Raw genomic sequence first — 6,000 nt, 5'->3', positions numbered from 1 at the left:
TTGATGCCAGCTGTAACATTAGAAAACGACAAGTTACATCTAATGTCACTGGTTACTCACGACTACATCTGCAACCATACGACATATGTTATGGAACTACTCATATAATCACACCACATTCAGGCAGTAACCTTCATAATCACCATTTGAAAGTGTACAGTCTCTCGTTTTGGATGTTCCCACGTTGCTTATTATACAAGTGAATTTCACCACGTGATTATTTATGGTGTATTGTAGTTATATTTTACTTGTTTTGTTTTCATCATGTGCAAAAATTTGATCGATGGGTAATCATCGAAGGACACTGTAAACTGCATCACCTGTGTTCGTTACTACTCATACCCAGCGTATTTTCAAAATCGCTCTTGATGTGGTGTCCGAGGTGAGACGATTTATATTGGCACTTGTGTCAACTCATAGAATAATTTCGATGCTATGTATCGAAAAGAAAACTTCAGACAATCAAACGAAAGTGCGCCAAGCCATAAATCCGGGGACCTTTGATTTGTAGAACATATTTGCATCATAATAGAGAAGGAGAGGCCAAGGAGAACGGGTCGTCTCAGGTCACACAAGAATGTGTGTCGGCTGTACCTGAGCAGATTTCACACGTAGAGTTCAATTGGTCAAACCTTCTAAGTAGGCCAAGGTCAATTACCATAGTGGTTGGCATTGATATGAATTTCCATGATATCCAGACATTTACCGAGGTTATGAATATTTGTGCCCTAAATAGGCCAATTAAGAAATTTCTGTCTGCGCTGTGACACAAATTTTGAAAGACTTTGTTGGAAAAACCAAGCCTTGGAAACTGCAGAATAACCTTCACCACGAAACGTTATCCAGAAATATCGCTTTTCACTCTCTTCATCGGCAGTACATCTTGAAAATACAAATTTAAGAAAAATGTAGCCGATCTATTCTAGTAAAATGTGGGGTTTTTTTTACAAATGAAGTAAGACTTCTGCAGAAAGTACGTTGAGGTTAGAGGGCGTGGTTTCACACTAAGTGTTTGTTTAAGAATTGACCAAGGCAACTATACGCGCATGTAACGGCTGAAGGTTTGATGAGCCACAGAGAAAACGAAAGTAAAAAGCTGCATTAATGAACAACAATCGGAAACAGTTTTCATGTCAAATTTGAATTAGGAAAAAATCTTGCTTTTACAATAGCTTGCACTGCGACTGAACATTTCTAAAATCACTTTGTAGAGTCAACAATCGTGTGCAATCCCTCCTGGTTGATGTTGTCTGGTCAGCCTTGTTAGGGTGGACATAAAGGCAATCAAGTCTATATGCAATGCCCGTTGCGCTTGTGTTTTAGTTTTTTTTTATTTTATCAAGGATAAATTTTGGCCGAGGTATACTCACTGAATATCATCAAAGATGATTATGAACTATGTGCAGCGCATTCTCAGAATTTTTGTCGCTGCTGGAAAGTGAAATGTCCTGAAGAAACGTTTTGTAGTACTGTGAACTAATTCAATATAGCCAATGAAATGCATCGAGAGGACTTCTTGGCATCAAAACAAAAATACACAACCATACATTCGGTGACCCAGATTCATAGAACTCATCAATTGTGTATTGAGCCTAACGACAAGTGGTCATTGTAGGTTACACTGGAATGCATATTGGAGACAAATATGCGTTTACAGAGGTTATCACTCTTTATGCCCTGCGGAATTTAGAAAAAAAAAACTATGGACACTGTGTTCCATATTTTGAAAAAGACAGCCAGAGATGAACGGTCGAGAATGCACAAATCCTTCGCTGTACATTGCATAGAACTGTCACGTTTAACTCTTGTTCCCTAGATATTTCTTGAACACACAAAGTTTGGAATACTGTAATATGGTCAATAACATAACGCTATACGAAACAGAGCATGAGGCGAGCCCAGCAAGAGATTTTATGGTCTGAAGGTTGTGACCTGAATGTTGGTTTGAGAATCGGCTAAGGCAACTGTATTCAGGCGCTATATGACTGAGTATTGATTTATCAATGAGAAAATGAAAGCAAAGTAATCATAACAAGGAAAGGATTTGGAACCAGACGTGTTCATATCAAGCTCAGGAATGAAAAAAAAAAACGCTACCACCTGTACTTTTTATTGTGACTAATGATTCATGAAACTTCAGAAAACAGACCCCAACCTGGTAGTTTAAGGGACAGGTGTATTAAGATAGTCTCCATGTATGTGACCTGTCCTTGTTGATGTTATCTGTGATGGGCTGTTGCTTCTCGTAAAAGTGACTATCAATTAGGTATCATCAGTATCATAGAGTAAACGCGCATGGCCCATTTTTTGCTCTTGTTATTGTATAACATTCAATTTTAGGTTTGATCCATGTGTTATCATTGGATATTATCATAAATTCTACGAACATACTTCATTAATCATTAATCATGTCAAGCGTTTCCTAAAGAACTTTGTTGATGCTAAGCAGCTAAGGAGTGGTACCCTATGTAACGTTGACTAATCTTTTCATCATTTTGATGCCATGGATACAATGAGTCGCCTGGTGACCAAAGACAAATTAACAACTATGCTAACAGTAGGTGTCGCATTATTAGTAGAAGTAATGTGTATAAAGATTGTTGTACCGAATGAGGTGTCGTGTATTATACCGGAATGTTTCATGGTGTCAACTGTCAGTCATTTATGTGAAGTGATAAATCATATCCAGGGTGTACTTCACAGTAGTTGAATTCACAGGGGTTCAAGTAACCATTATTTGTATTATTTGTTAACATAAATTTACAGCATAGTTTGATGTTCAGATAGACCTAAGCATCTCAAGGCACTTGTAGAGATTGTGACTTCTGTGCCCTGTGAAGACCCTGCAAATTCTATACACACTTTGTAACCGATTTCAAAAGACTTTTTCGGATAAAAACCTATCATGGAGAATGCAGAATTCCCTATAGAACGTGCAAGGTGGAACGCCAGCTGTGTCTACCAAAATCCACCCTGGCATAGCTTTAGATAAAAGTCCATATTGGAAAAGTAACAAGCAAATCAACACCGATCAAGGTACCTTATTGCCTCTGATGACTGATGGCCTAATTTGAATATGAAGCAGACTATAATAAGCATTTAGTAATCGAGAAATACATAACTTACATATCTATTGTTACCGGGGTCATATCTGAAGTAAGAACAATATGTAACATATTTTTATGATGGTAAGATATATCACAGTGGTGTCATTGTAAATTCATCCCTCCCTATTCAAATTATTCATAAATTCATCCAAATATTTGCATAATTATGTTACGTATATTTCAATTATTATATTACATAGTGGTGTACTTCACTTTGCAAAGTTGATAAATTTTGAACTTAAAATAAATATAAACTGCGTACAGCAAACCCGAATAATATTGAAAAACAGAATAACAGTAATTTGTGACCCATTTCTTGTTAGGGTGTATGTGCTACAGTTTGACAGCCAAATCACCATTTGTTTCAATACAAAAAATCGTTGAATCGGGGCATTAAGGTTGTTCGGCATTCACCGTAACCAGGTGAGTTCTGCGCCTGCGTCAGTGATGTCATTTTTGCTTACTTAGGGACCGTCTCAGATTGTCGCAGAAGTTCAAGAAACGAAATTCCTTCGTTTAGATCAAAACCCCCTCCCCCTCCCCCTAAACGAAACTTCAAAAGTGCGAAATGTTCATGTCTGCCTGAGAGTACAATGTTGCACTTTGCTATAGCTACTAAATACGTATTCCCCTTGCAACAATACAATTAAAGTAATCGATCAGATTTGAGTACTAACAGGGCATTTTACTGCATAAAAGTTTCGTTTTATTTTACTTTCCTCTTTGCATCTCTAGTGCTGTTCTTTGTCTTTGTGAACACGCAATTTGTACTTGGTAGGGGCGGTAATAAGCGAGAAACTTTGACAAGTTGGCCCAGGCATGTTCAATCATATTAAAACGACTATGACCTGGTGCATAACAAGTGAGAATAAAGACATCTAGTGGTTAGAGCAGACGCTTATAAATAGCACATTTAAAAAAAATGGTACTTTTGTCTTTGTATAATTTGATGAATGAAAGGTTTAGGATACAATGTTACTATCGGTAAATTGTATTTGGGGCACAAACGAGATGGAAAGAGTTACAAATTTGTTGGCACGATTGTGCAGTTTTTCTTCAATTTAAATAAACTTACGAAAACTTGTGATCACAAAATAAAAGTGCGAAAGTGAAGTTCACTAATTGAATGGATGTCAAACCCCCTCCCCCCCCCCTAAACGAATTAATTTCGCTTTTGAACTTCTGCGACAATCTGAGACGGTCCCTTAGGGGGGTTGTGCAATGGCACAGTGTCAGAACAATTAATATCCACTAATAAATGATATTATCATTAAACACACCACGGTGAGCCTTTATTAGTCTGCGTTTGTAGGCCTGTTGCTAATAGTGATTCAAATGCGTTCATAGGCGCTCTCTTGTGACAATTAATTATCGATAAAATTGCAACAGTGTGACCACCACTGTTGCCAGGAAGGATAACCTTGAAGTGAGTGTTTGTGTTGAAAGAGATGGGTCACCATACAACGAATAAACAAGACAGCGTCATGGTAGATTGCCATTTATGTCTGAACATAATAATTGTTCTAATTTGCATGTCAGTAATAGCAATTTTTCATACATGTGCTAAAATTACCAGTTTTCTATATGCTTAATCAATAGGAGTGTAAAAGGAACAACGCTCAGCCTGATATTGTACTGATTAAAGACGGAAAAAATTGCCAGACCCTCTTGGATTTGAAAGAAAAATACCAGCTGTCAGTTTCAAAGCTTATGCCATTTTCAGCCCCTGGTACTCTCACCTGTTACAGAGATAGCCTCATTTCAAATGTGTGTATGTGAATGTCATTATCTATACATATGTTGTCACAATTCGACAAACACCTTTACTTTTACTTTGTGATTTGAGTAATCTGGTATTTAAAGTCGTGGCCGAAGGAAGCCACGCGTGAGCCTGTGTTCTTGTATTCATTTCTAGTTACGTGAGGATATTCAGTTTGTGTCACCCACACATCATGGACCATCTAGCACGTAGTGACGTCTTCTGAAATACAAAGACTAACTTGGAGACATTCTCGTACAAGTCGCTCACTGATTGAACACAACATTTCATGCCATCCCAGGAAAAAATATATTCAGACGAGGAACTTCACTGTTGGCCATTTCGAAACAGACCGAAAAACGCCTCATCTACACAACAACGAAACGCTTACAATCGATCATTAGTCTAATTACTAATTTCGATTTTAAATGAATAAACTGAAATATCGATTGGCCGAATTACCACGAATTACAGTTGAACACATGAGTGATTTTTGCCTTGTTGATTTAATGAGGAAGGTCTCAAAGCTACCTTTATGTTACAATGTAGACATACCCGCTCCTTCTCCGTTTTTAATGTCATCCATATTGACACTTCTCGATCATGCTAGTCATGACATTTTTACAACACAGTTACAGTGTTCGTTGCAACGTAGCAATGGACTTTGCTGCTAAAAATAACATCATGGCTCTGCATTTTCAGAAAACATCAAGCTTCTGATCGCATAATGAATGTCCCTCTGCAGTAAATTAGGATAATTATCAAACGGGCGTTTATACATTTGCCTCTTTATCACAGCGACGTCGCATCATGATTTGTAGTCACATTTGCATTGCAAGAATGTGTAATTGGAAAATTTCTATATTGAGATAGACACGGGTACCTCCAAACGATTACATTCACTCTTTTTGGAAGCGACATGAGTTGCCAAGAGAATATAGTATTTTTATTGACTCCTACATTTTGAAGGCAGCTTAATTGTTTTCGATTTGGCATTCTTCTCTTATGTTGCTAGTGTATCAGAAAGCAGCCAGTTTTTCGTATATTTACGTGACAGCGTGACTCGCAAATAGGTGGATAAATAACACCGGGAAACTCATATTGTACGTGTATTATTGACTTATTAGATAACAG

Source organism: Ptychodera flava, assembly GCF_041260155.1.
Source record: "Ptychodera flava strain L36383 chromosome 3 unlocalized genomic scaffold, AS_Pfla_20210202 Scaffold_26__1_contigs__length_13983176_pilon, whole genome shotgun sequence".
NCBI classification, from domain to species: domain Eukaryota; kingdom Metazoa; phylum Hemichordata; class Enteropneusta; family Ptychoderidae; genus Ptychodera; species Ptychodera flava.
The sequence above is the reverse complement of the archived record's forward strand: the minus strand, read 5'-3'. Positions refer to the sequence as shown.